General features: G+C 41.3%; 1 protein-coding gene across 6 annotated transcripts in view; it reads left to right on the plus strand.

Moving 5' to 3' along the window:
* The first annotated feature begins 10,213 nt into the window (after positions 1–10,213).
* tbpl1 (TBP-like 1) overlaps positions 10,214–22,113 on the plus strand; it is a 44,785-nt gene continuing 32,885 nt past the window's right edge. For 2 of the 6 annotated variants that reach the window (XM_048532007.2, XM_048532012.2), the window contains exons 1-2: positions 10,214–10,378; positions 17,627–17,704. The gene's annotated coding sequence lies outside the window, so the exon portion shown is untranslated. Of the gene's footprint in view, positions 10,379–10,444; positions 10,515–17,220; positions 17,435–17,626; positions 17,708–22,113 lie in introns of those variants that run through there. The other 4 variants (XM_048532011.2, XM_048532008.2, XM_048532009.1 and 1 more) reach the window with 4 other exon arrangements.

A 22,113-nucleotide genomic window follows, 5' to 3' on the forward strand; every position in this document is an offset into this window, starting at 1 on the left:
CCAAATATATGTGAATCCTGTCCCTCAGAATCCTCTCCAACAACTTACCCACCACTGATGTCAGGTTCATTGGTCTGTAGTTTCCTGGCTTTTCCTTAGCACCTTTCTTAAATAAGGCAACTACAATAGCCACCCCCAGTCTTCTGGTACTTCACCCATGGCTATCGATGATACAAATATTTCAGCAACAGGCCTAGCAATAACTTCCCTAGCTTCCCACAAAGTTCTGGGATATACCTGATCAGGTACCAGGGATATTTCCACCTTTATGCATTTTAAGATGTACAACACCTTCTCCTCTGCTATATGGACATTTTAGAAGATGTCACTCTTTATTTCTCCAAGTTCTCTTGCTTCAATAACCTTCTACACTGTAAATACTGACATGAAATACTCATTTAGTATCTCATCCATCTCTTACAGTTCCACACATACATGGCCTTGTCAATCTTTAAATGGCCCTATTCGCTCCCTCATTGCTCTTTTGCCCTTAATGTATTTGTAAAATTTCCTTTGGATTCTCCTTAACCTTATTTGCCAGATTTGTTTATTCCTGTTCTTTGTGTTCTGACTATGAATCAGTTTCTCAATCCATATAGTATATTACTCTCCATCCCATATGTTCTAATGCTTTTGCTAATCCTCTGGGTGGCAACTTTTCCAAAGTCCTCTGAAAATCAAAATATACCACATCCACTTCTTCTTTAGCTATGCTACAAGTAATATTCTCAAGTTTATCAAATATTATTTCCCTTTCATAAATCCACACTGATTCTGTCCAATCCTATCATTATTTTCTGTATCCAATTATCAATTCTTTATAATCATTTGCAACATTTTCCCTACTACTCACTTCTAACAATGTCTGTAGTTCTCAATTTCCTCTCTTGTGTTCAACTGAAATAATGGGGTCAAATTTACTATTTTCTAGTTTACAGGAAACTTTTCAGAATCTATAGAATGTTTAAAGATAATCACCATCTCATCAATTATCTATATAGCCACTTCCTTCAATATTCTGGGATAAAGCTCATCCACTGGCATGGATTTAAAACTGTTTAGTTTTTCAACCATTTCCCAGTTCTCCATTAGAAAATTTCCTGCTTCTGTCCGTGATGGACCCACATTTCATCTTGCTCATATTTTTCTGCCCACATACCTAAAACACATTTTGCAGTCTTTGTTTGTATTGTTTTTGGTTACATTCATATTATCTTTTCCTTCTCCTTATTAGTTTCTTAGCAACCCACTTCTATAGTCCAAGTTGCTCCCAATCCTTGGTCTTATCAGGTTCTAGGTTCAAGTCCTACTCTAGGACCTAAACACAAAAATAAATGTCCAAGCTAGCACTGAGAAAATGCTGCATTGTTCGTGTTGTCTTTCAGTATAATGGTAAATCAAGGCCTTATCTGTCCTCTCAGTTGATTGCAGAAGATTTCATGGCACTGTTGAAGGAGAACAGGGGTGTTATTGCTGGTGATCTGGACACTATTTGTCTGTCAATCAACAATACAAAAATGAAAAATGATCGTTAATGAATTTCTGTTTGTTGGACATTTCTGTGTGCAAACTGTCTGATGCATTACAGTCTTCAGAACTTGACTATATCTTAACAATATGTAATTAGATTTGAAACTCTTTTGGATGTCCGGTGGCTGTGAAAGGCGCTATATATATGCAAATATTTCCTTTTTTAAACTTAAATTTCCAAAATAAGAAATAGAGATCTCTCTTTTCAGATTAAAACAAACTATGTCATGGTAATCTCTCCAATTTTCCTTCATAATACTTTCCTGTGTAGAAATCACAACATTTGAATTATCTTGCAGTAATTGAGCTGTCTTTTTAGAAAATAATTACTTGTATATTAGAACCTTCCACAATACTAGAATGTCAAAAATCATTTCATAGCTAATGTTGGATTTCTAAATTTGTAGTCTCTCCTATAATGTAGAAATAATGACAGCTAGTTTATGCAAAAGAGGATCCCACAAAGAATAATTATGGTAATAAATAATTTCATTGAATAATTGAAGCAAAAAAAATGATCAGGATCACCCATCAGAAGAACCTTTTTCATTCCTTTATTAGTGGAGGTGGAGATGGCTCTCAGCATATGGTCATATTTTCTAACTGAACTTCAGGTAATGTTGCTAATGTCAGTGTTTCGTGAAGGAGACTGTTATGGAAGTCTACTAACTGATGCATTCACTATATAAAATTCACAAAACGACAAAGATCAAATTAACAGTCCAGGGCTGTGAGGTTGGCCTAAGCTATGGACTTTCATGGTTCCATCTGTGCAGCTACTGTGTGACCATCAAGCAAATCAATATGTAGTATCCTGGCAACAGTCATGATATATTTGTTCTGCCGCAATTCATTGAAAATCAACTATCATGACAAACTATTGTGGCTACTGATCCACAGCAGCCATCTGTGAATGACATGGCTCGTGAATGTGGTTCACAATTCACACACGTGTGCATGAGGCATTCAAAAGAGCCATGCTGCTGCAAGAAATCTAATGGAGCAGGAATTTGACATCCTGAAGCAATGACTCTATTGCCTGGATATGGAGGAGCCCTGCAGTGTTCTGCTGTGTTGGTGTCAAGATTTGTTATGAAACACTCTATGCTGTTCAACACTGCTGTCACAGGGGAAAGCCCTTGCCATCAGCTAGTAGGGAAGAAACTGGAAAAGGTAAAGGCTGAACAAAACGGGAACAAATTAGCGTTTTCTGTGCCAGATTTGCAAATTTAAATAATTCAGTAGCCATACCAATTATTTCAATGCAATTTGCAATTTACCCAAGTTCCAAACCCCTTACCTGCCCTCTATCATTCACCAAAACATTATCTTGTTGTCCTCAGGCAAAAATACAACTTGTACAAAACCCCAGTTCCAACCAAAATGTTGACATGACATTATCCATACAAAGTAATCATCAAGAATCATGAAATTGTTACTGAAATAACTCCACACTTGATATGCCGTCACCAAGTCACCCTTTATTTACACGTGCATAGTACTTGACACTGGTCTGACTCCCTCAGAGCCAACTCTAAGACTGAACAGAACCTCTGACACTCCTGTTTATATCTGTCAGCCAGGGCTTCCTAATTGGAGCAGTTTAATAGCCCAATTCAGTTCCCACTCATATTCTAGGAGATCCACCTTGCTGACCTTACTTAAATCAGGACAGTTACAGTTTAGGAGACTATTCAGCCCAATGTACCTTTGAATGAACAATTCAATCAGTGCTACTCACTGTACCATCTGCCTGTAGCCATACAGATTCTTCCTTTACTGATGTTAATTCAATTTGTTCTTAACTGCCTCAGTTGAAACTGCATCCTTTGCTGTCTCGGGTAGCACATTTGCTGGGCGGCACAGTGGCTCAGTGGTTAGCACTGCAGCCTCACAGCGCCAGGGACCTGGGTTCAATTCCAGACTCAGGCGACTATCTGTGTGGAGTTTGCACATTCTCCCCATGTCTGCGTGGGTTTCCACCGGGTGCTTTGGTTTCCTCCCACAGTCCAAAGATGTGCAGGCTAGGTGGATTGGCCATGCTAAATTGCCCATAGTGTTCGGGGGTATGTGTGTTACAGGGGGATGGGTCTGGGTGGGATGCTTCAAGGGGCAGTGTGGATGATATCTGACACTTCCGCCATCCACAATCCGACCCCACCACCCAAGACATTTTTCCATCCCCACCCTTATCTGCCTTCCGGAGAGACCACTCGCTCCGCGACTCCCTTGTCTGCTCCACACTCCCCTCCAACCCCACCACACCCGGCACCTTCCCCTGCAACCACAGGAAGTGCTACACTTGCCCCTACACCTCTTCCCTCACCCCTATCCCAGGGCCCAAGATGACCTTCCATATCAAGCAGATGTTCACCTGCACATCTGCTAATGTGGTATATTGTATCCATTGCACCCGGTGTGACTTCCTCTACATTGGGGAAACCAAGCGGAGGCTTGGGGACTGCTTTGCAGAACACCTCCGCTCGGTTCGCAACAAACAACTGCACCTCCCAGTCGCGATCCATTTCAACTCCCCCTCCCATTCCTCAGACGACATGTCCATCACGGACCTCCTGCAGCGCCACAATGATGCCACCCGAAGGTTGCAAGAACAGCAACTCATATTCCGCTTGGGAACCCTGCAGCCCAATGGTATCAATGTGGACTTCACAAGCTTCAAAATCTCCCCTTACCCCACTGCATGCCAACACCAGCCCAGTTCTTCCCCTCCCCCCACTGCATGCCAAAACTAGCCCAGTTCTTCCCCTCCCCCTACTGCATCCCAAAACCAGCCCAGCCTGTCTCTGCTTCCCTAACCTGTTCTTCCTCTCACCCATCCCTTCCTCCCACCTCAAGCCGCACCTCCATTTCCTACCTACCACCTCATCCCACCTCCTTGACCTGTCCATCTTCCCTGGACTGACCAATCCCCTCCCTACCTCCTCACCTATACTCTCCTCTCTACCTATCTTGTTTTCTCTCCATCTTCGGTCCGCCTCCCCCCTCTCCCTATTTGTTCCAGTTCCTCTCCCCATCCCCCTCTCTGATGACGGGTCTCGGCCCGAAACATCAGCTTTTGTGCTCCTGAGATGCTGCTTGGCCTGCTGTGTTCATCCAGCTCCACACTGTGTTATCTTGGATTCTCCAGCATCTGCAGTTCCCATTATCACTGATACAACATAAAATGGGTGTTGTGATCAGATGACACAACAAGCAAGCTCATGAACCCATCAGTAAAAGAGGATCAGTCTGAGCCAAAATTAACATATGTAGAACTCACATTTGTATCTCCAGTTTATTCAAATCTTTCTTGGCAGTTACGCGTCAAGATTGAACGTTCTACATTCAGCTTGGGAAAATAACAAACAGAAATATTCAGCAATATCCAAATAAATTTTTATGAACAGCTATTTCTGAGCAGCAGAGGAGACACAACAAAAACTGGGTTTGTGCACAAGAACTGGAAGACACACTGCCTGTTTTCTCCCTCCGATTCTCTATTGCACAAACCCAACCTCAGGACCTGGCTCATGAAAGGCAATTGGAAGAATAATAACAATTCATTCGGAACCCGAGGCCATCTACAGTTTCAATAGCACCGAGTAAACTAAACAGCAGTTCAACAATTCGGCTCGGGTCCCTACATTTTTGCGGTTCAAAGTCTTGAAGAAAACTGTAACTGCAGCTGCCTTTGCCTTCCTGTTCGTACCCAATATCCTTCCTGCCAACTTTGAACTTTCTTTGAAAGCTTGTTACCTTTATCTGTGTGTTTCCTGTTACATTTCTTTTTCATTTCTTTTCACTTTAGAAAAACAGGGTACTGACTCTGTGATCAATCAAAATGTGCTAAAAAAAATTTGCTCTGACCCATAGAGAGGGTGTTAAAAGAACAGGCAAACTGTCAGTCCTCCTCACCTGATTGCACCAATTTGGGGGCACAGCATGTGAAACAAACTGTGATAATGGGAACTGCAGATGCTGGAGAATCCAAGATAAAAAAATGTGAGGCTGGATGAACACAGCAGGCCCAGCAGCATCTCAGGAGCACAAAAGCTGACGTTTCGGGCCTAGGCACTACATCAGAGAGGCTCTGATGAAGGGTCTAGGCCCGAAACGTCAGCTTTTGTGCTCCTGAGATGCTGCTGGGCCTGCTGTGTTCATCCAGCCTCACATTTTATTATCTGTGATTCAAACTGCCTGTCTAACCAAAGAGCAAGAATGGGTAAACAAATTGTTTCTTCAAAATCATTTGCTGAATCTAAGATTAAAAGTGGTAAGGTATGGTTGGTGGTTGGTCATGTTTGCTGCTAATGCCTTCATAGAAAAACTTATTAAAAACTAAAAGCCTTGTCTTTTGAAGAATTAAGACAATAGTTAAGCATTTTGAGGTGTAATTCTATCCAAAACCCAGGAAAACAGAAATTGCAAATGTGGCAAAATATCTAGAGCTAGAAACTGAGAATAAAACAGAGAGAATTAATTTGGAACTAAGAGTAAAACTCAAATTTCAGTAAAGGAAAGAAAAAGACAGAATCAGCAGAGATAAAAATAGAGAATCCCAAGTGACAGAGAATGAAACAGAAAGACAATTTAAATTGAAACAGCTGAAGTATGCCTGTTTGATCACAACATTTGATGAGAAGAGGTGGGCCCATTCTTTATCTCTTTTGAAAGATTAGCCCAACAGATAAAGTAGCCAGTCCCATTGTTGGATACCGTTGTTAGAGAGCAGGCTGATAGGGAAGGTTCACAAAATTTATTCCCATTTATCTGGTGATCACTAACTATGAAACAGCAAAAGGAGCTATTTTCATTGCGTACAGCGAGTGCCAGCAGCAAAATAATCCATACCCTCAAGAAATGGCCTAACCAGACATACCTACAACATCTTAAATAGTTTGGTTTTGAGTAGTGGGTAAGGGTGTTTAAAATTAAAGCTAATTATGATTTTATTATGAAGCAATTCTGCTTAATGAGTTCAAAGACATCATACCCTTTCTGATTCATACTCATTTTGAGGAACAGAGGATAGCTGGGCCTAGACCTGCAGAAATTCTGGCTAATGACTGTGAGTCGACATATAGATCACAGACTCAGAGAAGTTGCGATCTGGAAGCTGTCACAGGCCAGAGAGAAAGAGAGGCCGGAGAGAATGGCCAAAGTAAATACCCCAGTCAACCTGAAGAAGAAAGTTGTGATCTCTCTTCACCTGGTGGTAAAAATGTTTCTATTTCCACTTTTCTCAATTACCTTAAATCTGCACCCCCGTATTCTTGATCTTCCCATTGTGGGTAATTCCTCTACCACACTAAACTTGTGCATTAACTTACTGCCTGTCTATGTGTGCCTTGAACTGTCCCAATGCTCTTTGCAGTGTTATTTCAGGGGCTGTGGCATGGCTGTAGAAAACTTCTGCCTGTCAGTGAGGGAAACTGCAAATAACTTTGATGCTTTTCTCTACAAACTCTGGACCTCAAGGTCAATGTTAGATTGCACCAGGTCAGCAAGGGTGGCATCAACCTGTGCTGGCCAACTGGCAGTGGCAGAGTGAAAGTCAGGGAAGCATAAATGGAGTCATAGTTGTACAGCAGAGAAACAGACACTTGAGTCCAACTTGTTCATGTCAACCAGATATCCTAAACTGAGCTATTCCAATTTGCCAGCACTTAGCCCATATCCCTCTAAAGCCTTCCTATTCATCTACACTCCCAGGAACCTTTTAAATGTTGTAAATGTACGCACCTCCATCACCGCCTTTAGCAGCTCGATCCATACACAAACCACCCTCTGCATGTAAAAGTCCCTTAGATCAATTCTAAATCTTTCCCCTCTCACCTTTGACTTTTTCCCCCCTCTAGTTTTGGACACCCTTTGAGGAGGGTCAGCTGATTTACACACTTCGGAGTCAGTGGCCTGAACTTTTGCCTGATGCCAGTATGCAAACAAATTTCTTGGCTGGCAACACATCCATCTGGAAAATGTGGATACAACAGCCGTATCTTTATTGTTGGGGTGGTGGGTGGTGTTAGTAGATTTAAGACAGTGGATGAATCTAGAAGGGAGAATAAATATATGTTGACCATTAATTTTTCACACAACCAATTTAAAGAGGTGGAAATGTGAAACCTAATCCCACATAAAGTGGCTGACGCTGATAATAATGAATTAAGTATCGGCTTGGTGTTCTGCAAAATTAGCTTCAATGGAACACAAATCCAGATGGCTGAATGGTCTCCCATGCCACAATCCATTTTGTCATCTATGAAATGGCCATTGTTCTAGGAGGATGGGGCTTGAAAGCTCTCTTTGAAGTAACAACATTGACATTAACGACTGGATGGAGCTTGCAACCAACAGTTCAAAGTTGCACTTTGCGGCTCAAACCACATCATTTTTTTGTATGTCTCAACATCTTAATAAGGCAAAATGGCAGTAGTGAAAGAAATAAAAGATGCAAATCCTGCATCCCCCTCAACCCATGAGGCATTCAGCCCAATACTTCATAAGATCTATGAATCGAGAACCAGCCTGTTCAGTCACAGCAATACAGATGAGGCAGAAAGCCGCAACAGAGTAGACACCATCCGCAAATACAGGGGCGACTGACACAGATGTATTGCAAAAGGCAAGAGCAACAAACAGGGCCATTGGGGCACAGTGGTAGTGTCTGTATTTCTGGGCCTGGGTTCAAGTCCCAACTGCTTCAGAGGTGTGTAATAACAATCTCTGAACTGATGGATTAGAAAATATCAAGGGAAACAAAGAGATTCCTGACAAACGAGATAATTCGGTTGACAGGAAATTTGTATGCAATATTTCGTCAAAGATCATTTGAACGAAAGCATCTAAATTACATTAATTTTGAATTAGCATGATAGGACATAGAACAATACAGCGCAGAACAGGCCCTTCAGCCGCTGACCTGTGAACTAATCTAAACCCATCCCCCTACACTATCCCATCGTCATGCATATGCTTATCCAAGGACTGTCTGAATGCCCCTAATGTGGCTGAGTTAACTACCTTGGCAGGCAGGGCATTCCACACCCTTACCACTCTGAGTAAAGAACCTGCCTCTGACATCTGTCTTAAATCTTTCACCCCTCAATTTGCAGCTATGCCCCCTCATAGAAGCCGACATCATCATCCTAGGAAAAAGATTCTCACTGTCCACCCTATCTAATCCTCTGATCATCTTGTATGTCACTATTAAATCCACTCTTAGCCTTCTTCTCTCCAATGGAAACAGCCCTAAGTCTCTCAGCCTTTCTTCACAAGACCTTCACTCCAGACCAAGCGACATCCTGGTAAATCTCCTCTGCACCTTTTCCAATGCTTCCACATCCTTCCTGTAATGGGGCGACCAGAACTGTACACGATATTCCAAGTGAGACCACACTACCGTTTGGTACAGTTGCAGCATGACAACACGGCTCCGGAACTTAATCCCTCTACCAATAAAACCTAACACACCACATGCCTTCTTAACAGAACTCTCAATCTGGGTGGCAACTTTCAGGGATCTATGTACAGGGACACCAAGATCCCTCTGCAGATCCACACTACCAAGAATCTTTCCATTGACCCAGTATTCCACCTTCCTATTATTCTTCCCAAAGTGCATCACCTCACAATTATCTGCATTGAACTCCATTTGCCACCTCTCAGCCCAATTCTGCAGTTTATCCAAGTCTCCCTGCAACTTGTAACATTCTTCCACACTGTCCACCGACTTTAGTGTCATCTGAAGACTTACTAACGCGTCCACCTATGCCTGCTTCCAAATCATTTACAAAAACGACAACAGCAGTGGTCCCAAAACAGATCCTTGAGGCACACCACCAGTAACCGGACTCCAGGCTGAATATTTTCCATCAACCACCACTTGTTGCCTCCTTACAGAAAGCCAGTCTAATCCAAACTGCTAAATCTCCTTCACCCATACCTTGGCATTTTCTCCAATAGCCTACCATGTGTAACCTTATTAAAGTAAGGCTTTACTGAAGTCCATGTACACCACATCAACTGCCCTACCTCATCCAGATTATCTCTTCTTTTAAAAGAAAATGCTTGAAATATTGCATCCAAAAATAAGAAGAATGCCAATCCTTGGTTCATTTTGTGAAAAATGGTCACTGGGTTCTAAGCTTCAACTTTGCATTTCCTCCACAGATGCTGCCAGATCTGCTGAGTTTCTCCGGAAATTTGTTACTTTTTTCTCGCGTTTTTCAGGAACGCATTTAAGAAGACATTAAATAGGCAAACGTGGGAGAGAGGGCTAAAATATAACGAAAGACGACATGGGGTAAGAAGCGGCCAGTGCGGAACAATTTTGCGTCATTTTTTTCTCTTCTTTTTGACAGAGTTTTTAAAACAAGAATGGTAAAGACGGTAAGATGTGAAATTTCCATACACGACTGTTGGCTACTGGCCGCTTCCCCCCGCCCCCGATCGTTCTGTTCCGCCGTTGGTGTCAAATGCGGCGAACTCAAACTGCCCCAAAACAAAACCACTGCCGAACTTGGGAGTGACCAAGGCGCGCGCACCCGATCCTTCGCCTTTCCCCTCCCTATTCAAATCCATGGACAGAGGAAATCCCACCTATCGACCGCTCTCATTGGCTAGATGCCGACAGAGACCGTGCTCCAACTGGCGGGTGTGACTGTCGGTCAGAGGATGTCCGCACGCTTCCGGGTCTTGGTGCGTGCTGGAACAGTCAGTGTTGGAACGCTCGCTCTTGGACCGTTAAACCGCCTCGTTCCAAGCAGCAACAACAACATCGGAAGAGGAGCAGGCGAGAGGCGTCCGGCCGTGGATTTTGGGCTGTGCAGGTGTGAAGGAGAGAGCGGTGAGGAGCCTTTCCATTTCACTACTTTCTTTAGGACTTTGTGAACATGCGCGGCGGAGTTCCCACATCCGGTTTGCTGGGGCCTTTGAATAAAAATGACAAAGAATCATCGGTGTTAAAAGAGGGATCGGTGGTGGTGAGTTTGTGTTGAGCCTGGTACCTCCTGTGAGTGTGATCGGGGAGGGAAGGGATCTCCAGGAGGTGATGGCCCACCGACACGTTGACGCTGTGTAACTGTGTCTGGTTGTTGACCTCGGCTTAGGATTTGTTTGGTCCACAAAGTACTCGGTTATTACAGGGGTAAAAGCGCCCTCCTCCCCCGAATCTACTGTCCCCTCGTCGCTCTTCAGTATGTGTCCTTCAATCTATAATGTGACATGATTAGAGTGTAATGTAACTACATAACGAATATGAGACAGTGACGAATGATTTCTCCCAGTTATAAATATAACATTGTCTAGATTGCTGCAGGGTCCAGCTGGATCTCAGTGGGGTCATTTGCCAAAGGAGAGTGAGCTGGGACAGTCAGTCTGACCAGGCAGCAGCTGGTATTGCACAAAACTGGGTCAGGATTATCATCAACAACAAAAACAGATATATCGCTGGGGGGAAAAAAAGAGCACGTCTGTCGGTATCCTTGGAGAGGAAACAGAATTAACCTTTCTGGTCCGGTGACCCCTCTTCAGAATCAGATCACTGGACCCCAGATGTTAATTCTGCTTACTCTCCATAGATGCTACCAGATCTGCTGATTTTTTTTTCCAGCAATTTCTGTTTTTGCTTCTGATTTACAGCATCTGTAGTTCCTTTTTTTTCCGTTCAGGATTGTTATGTTGTCTTCATCAACCTCCTCCGTTACTTCTAAATATTTCTATTCTATCTGACAATTATGGTCTGCCAAATATAAATCCATTGTGGTTGCCCTTAATTAATTCAGACCAATTCTAAATGCTTTTTCAAGCATTTTTTTTCCCTGATTATTCCTTCTAAGATCATACTCACCCCTGCTGGGTTAAACTGACTGATGCGTAACTAGCGCTGTCCTGATACTTCCTTGAATAAAGATGACACATTTGATACTTTGCAATCTCTAGCATCACCTCTGTATTGTGTTAACACTGGAAGACTGTGACAAGACCTCCTGTTATTTCCAGCCCCGCTTCCTTTAGCAACCTGGATGCCATTCATCTGGATCACTTCGCTTGCCATTTAACCTTAGGCACCCTTTTCTTAAAGGTCATACATTGTTCCATAACAAACTTTTTCAATAATTTCTAGTTTGGCCAATTACATACTGTTCAAGGAAGCTCTTGACAATGCAGTTAAGACATTTCTCGCCCTCCTTACCCACTATGAATTTACATATATGCATTGTAAATCTGTATTCCTTGTTGTCCTTCTTTAGTACCATATTACTTGGATGTGGAATATGCCAATCTTTGGTACTGCCTTACAATCTCACATCATTGCATCCTCTTCCTCTTTTCTTCTTTACACTGATTCCCAGTCCCCTTGTAGCCTAGTTTAGTCTCGTGCTCCTCAACTGTGAGTGAACCTTACTTTGAGGACATTGGTCCTCATCTTATAGAGATGCTTCCTTCTGTTTTGATTGGGTGATTCCTGCAGAACAGGCCTGGACTCCCCCAAAATTGCAACCTTTTCCCCAAGTGCCATTCTTTGTATGACATACTGATCTTTATCCTACTGTTATTAACATAATTCAGTAACCACATGGTACTATCTTTGTATTCCTATGTTGTATTATTTTCCCTTGACCTTGAAATGCAATCATAGGAATTCATTAACTGCTGTTTCTTTGTCATTGGTACTGAGATGTGCCTGCAGAATGTTGAATATTTAGCACTCTCTCATTGTTCACCACTACCTTGACATCAGGGAAGCAACGTACCATTCAGCATTCATGATATTGTTTATTGAAGTGAGCATTGGTCTCTGACTATGAAATGATCTCTGCATTTTTACTCTGCTGTACCTTCCTGTGCAGTCCCTTGCCCATTGATACCATGGTCTGAAAAGCAAACCTTTCGGGTTGTGCTAAACTAAAGCTCCTCAACTTGTCTGCATGCCTTGACGCAGTTAATCATCCACTTCCGATACATCTACTGTAATCCAACTAGATGGGACTGTACTCATCTGGTTCCATCTTACATATCCAAATATAGCCAATGAAATGCCTGCAATGGCTCCTCTAACTGCTTTAGAATTGTTAGCTCTATCCTCCAAGGATTAATTCTTAACCCCTTTTGTCTCTCATCTTCACTACAATCTTCATGAAATATGAAACCCAGCGTCATCGTCCGTGTGTACACTGATAACACTATACCACCCATCCTTTATCTTTTTTATCTCCATGGTTTCAAAATTCTCTGACTACTTGTCCAACATCCAATTTTATTTAGGCAGCAATTTTTTAATGTAGTATTGTTAAAGCCAAAGTCATTGATTCAGATTTTCCAAATGGCAAGACAGTTGTTATTTCCAGTGTAGATGGAGGTGTGCATGCAGACCTGTGGAATGTCCACCATAGTATACTCAGAAGGAATTGCCCAGGAAATTAAAAGTGCCATTGGTCATTAAATCAGACGATTTGAAGGGTTCTGGTGAAATTCAGTAAATATATAGTCTTGAGTAACTATTCAGCTGACCCCATTGCCTAACTCTGAAAGCACCAACTGCACACCCTCCCCTCCAAAGTTCTAACCAGTCCTACCGGTCCCATCTCAATTGCTGACCACCCCTTGCTGTCATCCCACAGCCATCCTGCCCTCCAAACCCCTTGCTGGCAGTACCGATAGTGCTGTTCAGTTAGTACCACAAATCCTGTTTGCGAGCCACTGACTCCATCCCTCTTCTGGCGTCTTTCTGATGCTAAACCGGACAGCTTGGAATATTAGTTTGATATTTAATCCCGAGAAGACTTGCCAAATACATTGCCACTCAACTAAGCCGCCCCTTTTCCAAGCTCTATAACATCATTTGATCCTGTCTGATTTAATATGCTGTTGAAACCATTGTGCATGCCTTTGTTACCTCCAGATTTGATTATTCCAACATATTCACAACTGACATCCCACTTTTAATCCTATATAATCTTTAGATCGGCCCACTTCTGACCTCTTGAGCAATCTGATATTAATCATTCCACTGACAGCATGCCTTCAGCTGCCATAGCCCAAAACTCCTTTTGAGATTGCATTAAAACCTGCATGTTTGACCAAGCTTTTAATTATCTACCTTAATACCTCCTTATGTGGACCAACATCTAATTTTATTTGATGCTGCAATGAGATGTCTTAGGACAGTTGACCAAGATGAAGGCATTATATAAATAATAAGTTGCTATTTCAGAATGTAAAAAGCATGACCTATTGAGTTCTGAACCACTTGTTGGTCAGAGATAGTAGGAACTGCAGATCCTGGAGAATCTGAGATAACAAAGTGTAGAGCTGCATGAGCACAGCAGGCCGAGGATCAAGAAGGCTGACCTTTCAGACCTAGACCCTTCTTGGTCAAATGTGATTATATTAACGGTGGACCTAAATAGACTATTTGTGTACTGGATCTATATGGACATCACCTCTATTAGAAGACTAAATTAGTTGGATTATGTTGCTGAATAAAAAACAGAATAACATTCCACTGTGTTTTGTCTTGTATCCTAGTCAATTCTTTGGCTGAAGGTGTTGATTAAGAGAAGAGGCACTTAAAAACTGGATGGTGGAATTGTGTTCTCTTAGGAGTACCCCGTCTAATGATGGCAGCTGTCTCATTGTCTTAAGTTCAGCAAAGCAATCATGGGCCCAAACGGATATTCTGGAGGCCACATAAGTTGTCCTGGCATATAAGCCGACAACATTTTTCAATGCCAAAAATTGAATTTAGGTATATACTTGAATCTCCTTTTTTATTGTTACACATGCGATACTCACACTTGGGATAATCCTGATTTTTTTTAAACCTCTGAAATGCATGTTTTACTCAACTTATAAGTCACTGCAAAGGATCAAGCAGGCAATATGTGCGTTTTCTTGCCAAGAAGATGGTGGGAGTTTAAGAAGATAGTGTAGTCTGCTCTGCACCAACAGAACTAGCTCTTCCCACAAAAAATATTGAAGTACAAAGTTGATTTCAAGCCAGAAATCCTAACACTTGCTAACTCATCAAATATTTGCATCAGCAAGAGAATTCAATGTTAGTGTCAAACTGTGAGAATGGAAGAAGAAATCTGCTGTGAAGATGATAGCTAAAACTAAATGTACCATCAGAACACGTACCACTATTGACCAGACCATGGAAAGCAAATTCTCAATCAAATTTTTAGGATGTTTACATCATCACCAGAAATGCAAGTGCTCTCTTCTAACATCTTTAATAATAACTTCTAACATTTTCCCTATTACAAATGTTAAGATAACTGGTCTGTAATTTCTTGCTTTCTTCCTCCTTTTTTTGTATAAAGGAATTGCACGACCTATTTTCCAATCTAAAGAAATGAGTGTTAGAAATGAAAGCCAAGGTGTCAATTATCCTATGAGTTATTTTCAAAAACCTAGGATGAAATCCAGTAAGATCTGGAGACTTGTAAACTCACAGTTGCAAAAATTATCATAAAGTCAATTAGTTGTATAGCATGGAAACAGACTGTGTGGTCCAGGTCATCCATGCTGACTAGATATCTTAAACTGATCTTGTCCCATTTTCAAGCATTTGGCCTTTCTCCCTCTGCACCCTTCCTCTTCATATTTCCACCTCCTCCACTTGCTGTGGCAGCTCATTCCATACTCACATCGCCTTCTGCTTGAAAAAGCTGCCCCTCAGATCTGTTTTAAACCTTTTCCCTGTAACCTTAAAACTGTGCCTTCTAGTTTTGGACTCCCCTACCTGGGGATAAAGACCTTGGCTATTCACCTTATCCATGCCCTTCATGATTTTATGAACCACTATAAAGTCACCCTGCAGCATCAACGTTCCATGGAAAAAAAAACCCCAGACTGTTCAGCCTCTCAAACCGTCCAGTCCCAGCAACACCATCAATATCACTAATTTTCTTGAATTCGTCCCTTTCAATTTCTAACTTGCAGGTACTTCAAGGGTGCAATATGCAAAATTAGAAGAAAATGCCATTGGTCGGGGGGATGGTTGGAGGGAGGGGGAGGAGGCTGCTAAATAATTTTATGAGACAGATTGGTCATCTGGGCATCTCAGTGTCAAATGGAATTTAACCCTGAAAAGGTGTGAGGTGATGCCCTTTGGAGGAAGTAACAATACAAGGGAGTGTTCAATGAATGACAGAATACTAGGAGGCTCAGAGGAACAGCAGGATCTTGCTGCTTGTCCATAGAACCCTGAAGGCAGCAGGTGAAGCTGTTGAGGTGGTTGAGAAAGCATACACCCTTATCAGTCTTGCCTTTATCAGCTATGTCGTAGGTTAGAAGCATTAGGGAGTTTATGTTAGACCTGCATAAAACCTTGGTTACACCACAGCTGGAGTACTATGTGCAGTTTCTGGTCAATTCGTTATAAAAAGGATTGCCTGAAATTTCTGCCACTGTTTCTCTATTGACCTATCTTTTAACCTTGTTTATCACTTCATTTTAGTCATCTCTTTTATGCCCTTGTAATCCCATTTGTTTACACTTTAAAAAAAAATTTCTGCTGTACCCTCTTGTCAATCTCAATGTAAAATTCAAGCTAATTATGGTCGCTTCTATCAAGGGGCACCTTAACTTTGAGGTGATTTTGAAATGGGATGAGAAACAATCTCAAAAAATGCTATGTAACCCTCATCAAAGGCCCCTTTGCCCATTTGACTTGCTGGTTGATATGTAGGTTAAAATATATTCTATGATTAACACGGTACCTTTTCCATCTCATTTACTGTTAGGAGCCTTGTACATCACTCCCACAAGCGAATTCTTTGTTTTTTGTTTGCTTGTCGGAGGTGGGCATCACTTGCTGGACCAGCATTTATTGCCTGTCCTTAGTTGCCTTTGAGAGGTGGTGGTGAGCCTCCACCTTAAACTGCCGTAGTTCATGATTATTACTTCTGACCCTTCAAACTTGCATCAAAACTTGGATTGTTTTTGCTAGAGTGTTGGAGGCTGAGGGGCAACCTGATAGAAATATATAAGATTATGGGAGAAATTGAAAGGTTGGCTAGTCAGTGTTTTTTCCAAAATGGAAATGTCAAATACCGGGGGCATAATTTTAAAGGTGAGATGGGGAGTGGATGCCTCAAACGTACTTCCAAGGGAGTAGTTGAAGTAAATACAGTAGCAACGTTTAAGAGGTATTTGGGCAGAACAACAGGGAATAGAAGGATATGGACCATGTGGAGACAGATGGAATTAGTTTACAATGGCATCATGGTTGGCATGAATACACTGGGCTGACAGGCCTGTCCCTATGCCATACTGTTCTATGTTCTATTAGTTACATAGATTGCATTGTTATGAATACAGGTGAAACTGCCCCACTTTTCCCTGTTTTCATTTTCCCTGTAATGTTCAATCTCATGACAAGGGTGCCTCCATTTTTTATGTGCTTGTGGGATTTAGTTGTCACTGGAGGGCCAGCATTTATTGCTAGTCCCTAGTAGCCCTTGAGAAGGTGGTAGTGAACTGAGGAATTGGCTAGTCATTCAATGTTTAAGAGGGAATTTGTAGTTAAATGGCTTTAACATGAAGAAAGCTACATGTCATCATAAAGTAGGGGTAAGTGTACCTTTTGACAGGAAAGAGACCCATATTCTTGCACAATAGTTTAAGGACTTGCCCACATTCCAAACAAAGTGCAACAACAACTGACCTTTTCTCCATTAGATACATCTTGCATCCTTCGCATCAGGATAACTAACAAATCTAAGGCAACTTCTGAATGGCCTTGTAAAAGGTGGCAGGTTTTAAAAAGTAACTCATGGTACAGGTCTGAAATGAAGGCCAGGTTGGAGATGTGCCACAAAAAAGAAAAAGACTTCTGCTCAACAAAGAATGCAAGCCATTGGGAGGGTGAAACTACACAGGATTTTGAAGCCTGGTGAGTTATTTTATGTATTCACGTATAATGTGGATAAATCTGATATAAAAATTATTTTACAGAGTGCTCATGTATTGTATTCTTTGTCCTCATTTTCTGAACATGTGATGTAATCAGAAAAATTAAAATATAATTTCCTGAGTTATGCAGTACAATGTCTTAGTTTGTCATGTTCACTTTGTGTTTTCACAGATAATTCCAGCCAACAATTGAATCTAGATCGTTTTGCCTTAGGAGGAAAATGAATTTCAACATTTGAAGAAGCAGGAGGTGGTGAGATCTGTTGAATCATAAATGCAGCATGTGAATGCACAGTAATAAGCTTAGGAGCCCCAATGAAAACTTCTTAGGAATATCTAGGTGATAACCGTATAAAAGGCTGTTGATGTGCAAGAGCTGAGAATAGATCATTTAAAGTAAGAACAAAGTATTGGAAGATGCTGGAAATCTGAAATGCCAGCAGAAAGTAATTGTGGCAGCGTCTGTGGAGAGAACAACATTTAGTTTTGGTCGTTTTAACTTCTTCAGAGTTATAACATGGAAGAGTTAGATTCAAACCCTTTCATTCTTTCACTCTTGTTCGCACACTCTCAGCACACATGCTCACAGAGCCTCTGAGTATCTCCTGCACTCTATGCTTTTATTTAAACTTTTGTTTAAAATTGATCTTTAAGTGTGCCAAAATTTGGGACTCACTTCTCAGCTACACTATGTGTTTGTTGCAATTCAAATAAGTGGCTCACCAACAACTTCCCCAGAGCAGTTGGGAATGGTCAATAAATAGTTTTCGTGTTGAGTAAACAAAGCGTGCATTTTTAGTTGCTAGAAGAACTAGAATTGCAATACATTCACATAGATCAGTAAGTACATAGATCAGTCTGCACAATTTTTTTGAGCAGAATAGAGAGCTGAATGATGCAGCTATCGCAGTGGGGGTTGGCAGCAGTGGTCGTCAAACAATCGTTTCGTGCTCCTTAGTTACTGATAGGATGAGATGCCGTAGTTCTGATTCCATTTGTTCATGACTGAATTCCAGCATTCAGGATGAGACAGTGCTTTTATTATCCTCTTTTTCCTTTTTTAACTCACTTGCAACACTCTTGAGTGAAAGAGAGTATTTAACTGCAGCAAGGGAGTGACTAGAGGATAGTTTTTTGACTGTCACAGTCACTGAATGAGAATACTCACATCCGTTACACTCGGGCTGGTATACATGAGAAGGTTCTGTCCCACTGCCTTTTAACCCTGTGCTTGTGTATCCTTCGAAGGGGAGAAACAAAACATGTGTCTGCATAATCTATTGGGGGTGGTTTGTAGATCGTCAGCCTCTCATTTTTGTTGGAGCCAGAAGAGATCACAGTCCTGTTCGAATTTTCTTTGACACCTTTCAATGTTACTTCCTATCAGACCCACACAGAGTTTTTTTGCACTAGCTATCATTCTATTTCACTTTTTAAAATCAAATTATAGAAAACATCTATAGTATTTTGAGGTTCAACTGGTTGTGGTAATACAGATGAATACTGTTGAAATTTCAACTTAGTTGATGTACTGCATGCTCATTTGGAGGATAGTCTTTTGCTTTTGTGCGTGTAATTGTAGCAGATGTCTATTAAGTGGGGAGTCCTGTGGCCTGACAGTAGCATTTTTGTATCTTATTCATGGTAGTTTCATAAACATGAGAGTACAATTGAAGTTGACCTGTCATGGCAAAATTGGGAGGTCTGTGTGATTTGAGATGTAATCTTTTCGGTGAGATTTTTAACTAAAGCGTTCTCAGCTGGACTAGAAGATATCGTGATACTGTTCAGAAAGATCTGATTAAGTTGGTAGCAAGCATGTATTATTTGGCTAATTACAAAGAAAGTACATTTGGTCAGTTATTTAATATTTTTATGGCTCCTGTCTCTACGTAATATTTCTCTACGTAATATTTCTCTTCTTTGCATTTGCTGCTCATTTGCTGCTCGTATTTGTAATATATGTAATCCTGAAATTCCCATATTTCTGTTTTTGACTGTTGTAAACCACTGCCTTCTCATTTCACTTACTCCTTTTTCCTATGGACGCAATCGTGCCACATTTTACTTCTCCACTCCTAAGCACTTGTGCTTGCCCACCCCACTGCAACCTCTTCCCAAAACCATGCTCTATTTTCAAATATACTTACGGTCATCTTCGTTTGATGTGCTCTTTTTGGAAAAGGCTACAACGTTCTGTTGTCAACCCCATGGCCTGTACTCCAATGACCTTAATCATAGAGATATCTATCTTCATCCAACCCTCAAGTATCATTCACCACCAGCATTTCTTCCTATTCCCTTCCAGCTTTACATATTTCTGCAACTTGCTATTGGATTTTCTTTCCACTCCATCACTCCTAACAAGTTTACTTGCAACAAAACATGCTAACCTTCAGCTGCCCACGTCTTTTCAACATGTTTCATACGCTATGCCTGGCAAAACTGGGACTTCTCTCCATGCCAGTCATTTTTCCTATGCTGGCCCCCATCCTCACTCTTTTAAGTCTCATAACTGGACACTTGCCCTAATAAATCATGCAAGTTGTCAATTGCCAAATTAAACTGAGCTACCTAAGCAGTATTTAGCCTCATTTTTCTATGCCCACTTATCCAAGATCATGCTTTAATGGAAAAGTAATAGTGTTCTACATTTTTCCAGTTCAACTTAAAGCCCCATCCGCTACTTCCAACCACAGCTCTCACTTTCATAAGACATACAGGCAGATTAGGCCATTCGGCCCATCGAGTCTGCTCCACTATTTGATCATGGCTGATCTGCTCTCACCCCATTTTCCTGCTTTCTCCCCAAAATCTTTCAACCCATTACCTATTAAAAATCTGTCTAACTTCACCTCAAATTTACTCACTGTCCCAGCATCGACCGCACTTTAGGGTAGCGAATTCTACAGATTCACCACTCTTCGGGAGAAGTAGTTTCTCCTCAATTCAGTTTTAGATTTGCTACCCTTTATCCTAAGACGATGACCTCTCGTGCTAGAATACCCCACAAGAGGGAGCATCCGCTCCACGTCTATTTTATCTATACCTTTTAATCATCTTGAATACCTCAATTTGATCTCCCTTCATTCTTCTAATTTCCAGAGAGTATGGGCCTAAATGGTTCAATCTGTCTTCATACGACTAATTCCTCAGCTCTGGGATCAATGTAGTGAACCTCCTCTGAACTCCCTCCAATGCCACTACATCCTTCCTCAAATAAGGGGACCAAAACTATGCACAATATTCCAGGTGTGGTCTCACCAATGCCTCGTATAGATGCAACAATACTTTTTTACCTTTACATTATATTCCTTCAGCTACAAAAGCCGACATTCCATTTGTTTACTTTAGTACCTGCTGTACCTGCATGCCAGTTTTCTGTGACTCTCTCTGCACCGGAGTACCCCGAAGCCTCTCCCCATCTCCCCACTTAAATAGTAGGTCACCTTCTCATTTTACTGACCAAAATGCATGACCTCACACTTATCCACGTTAAACTGCATCTGCCATGTTTTGGCCCACCCTCCTAATCTACCTATATACATTTGTAAGATTTTTATTTCCTCATTGCTGTTAACCATCCCATGTATTTTTGTGTCATTCGCAAGTTTGGCTATAGAGCCAAATATCACTGTATCCAAGTCGTTAATATAGATTGTAAGCAGCTGGTTTAAGGACTGAACCCTGTGGTGCCCGACTTGCTGCTACTTGCCGTCAAGAAAAAAATCCATTTATCCCAACTCTGTTTTCTATCCATCAGCCAGTCACCTATCCAAACTAATAAATTACCCCTAATTCCATTTGATGCAACCTTGTGAATTAACCTTTTGTGCAGCACTTTATCAAATGCTTCCTGGAAGTCCAGATACATTATATCTACAGGATCCCCATTATCCACTTTGCTTGTTACACCTTTGAAGAACTCTATCAAATTAATCAAACATGATTTGCCCTTCATAAAACCATGCTGACTCTATAGACAGCGTTTTGACTTTCTAAGTGTCCTGATATTGCTTCCTTGATAATTGATTCTAACACTTTCCCAACAACAGATGTTAAGCATACAGGTCTGTAATTTCCCACATACTGCCTCCCTCCCTTTTTGAATAAGGGCATTTTCATAAGCATATTTCCAATCCACTTTCCATGTCCAGGGAATTTTGGAATATTGTAACCAATGGATCTACTGTCTCTGCCACGATTTCCTTTAATATCCTAGGATGTAGGCCATGAGACCCAGGGGACTTGTCAGCCTTCAATCATAATAATTTGCCAAGTACCTTTTCCCTATTGATGTTGATTGTTCTAAGTTCTACCCTTTCTATTGCCTCTGAATTGCCCATTCCAATAGGAATGAAACTGTTGTGGTCTACCGTGAAAACTGAGGCAAAATATTGATTTTGCACCTCTGCCATTAACTCTCCGGTTTTATCTTTTAAGGGACCAACATCCATCTTAGTGACTCTTCCCTTTTATTTACCTATAGAAGCTTTTGCTATCCTTTTCTATATTTTGTGCTGGTTTTCTTTCGTAATTTATCTTAGCTTTTTTTTATTCATTTTTTAGCATCCCTTCATTTATGTTTGAAAGTTTCCCAATCTTCCAGCCTGCCACTGGCCTTTGTAATACGGTATGCCTTAGTTTTAGATTTTATAT

This window comes from Stegostoma tigrinum, chromosome 4 (assembly GCF_030684315.1).
Source record: "Stegostoma tigrinum isolate sSteTig4 chromosome 4, sSteTig4.hap1, whole genome shotgun sequence".
Classification (NCBI taxonomy): domain Eukaryota; kingdom Metazoa; phylum Chordata; class Chondrichthyes; order Orectolobiformes; family Stegostomatidae; genus Stegostoma; species Stegostoma tigrinum.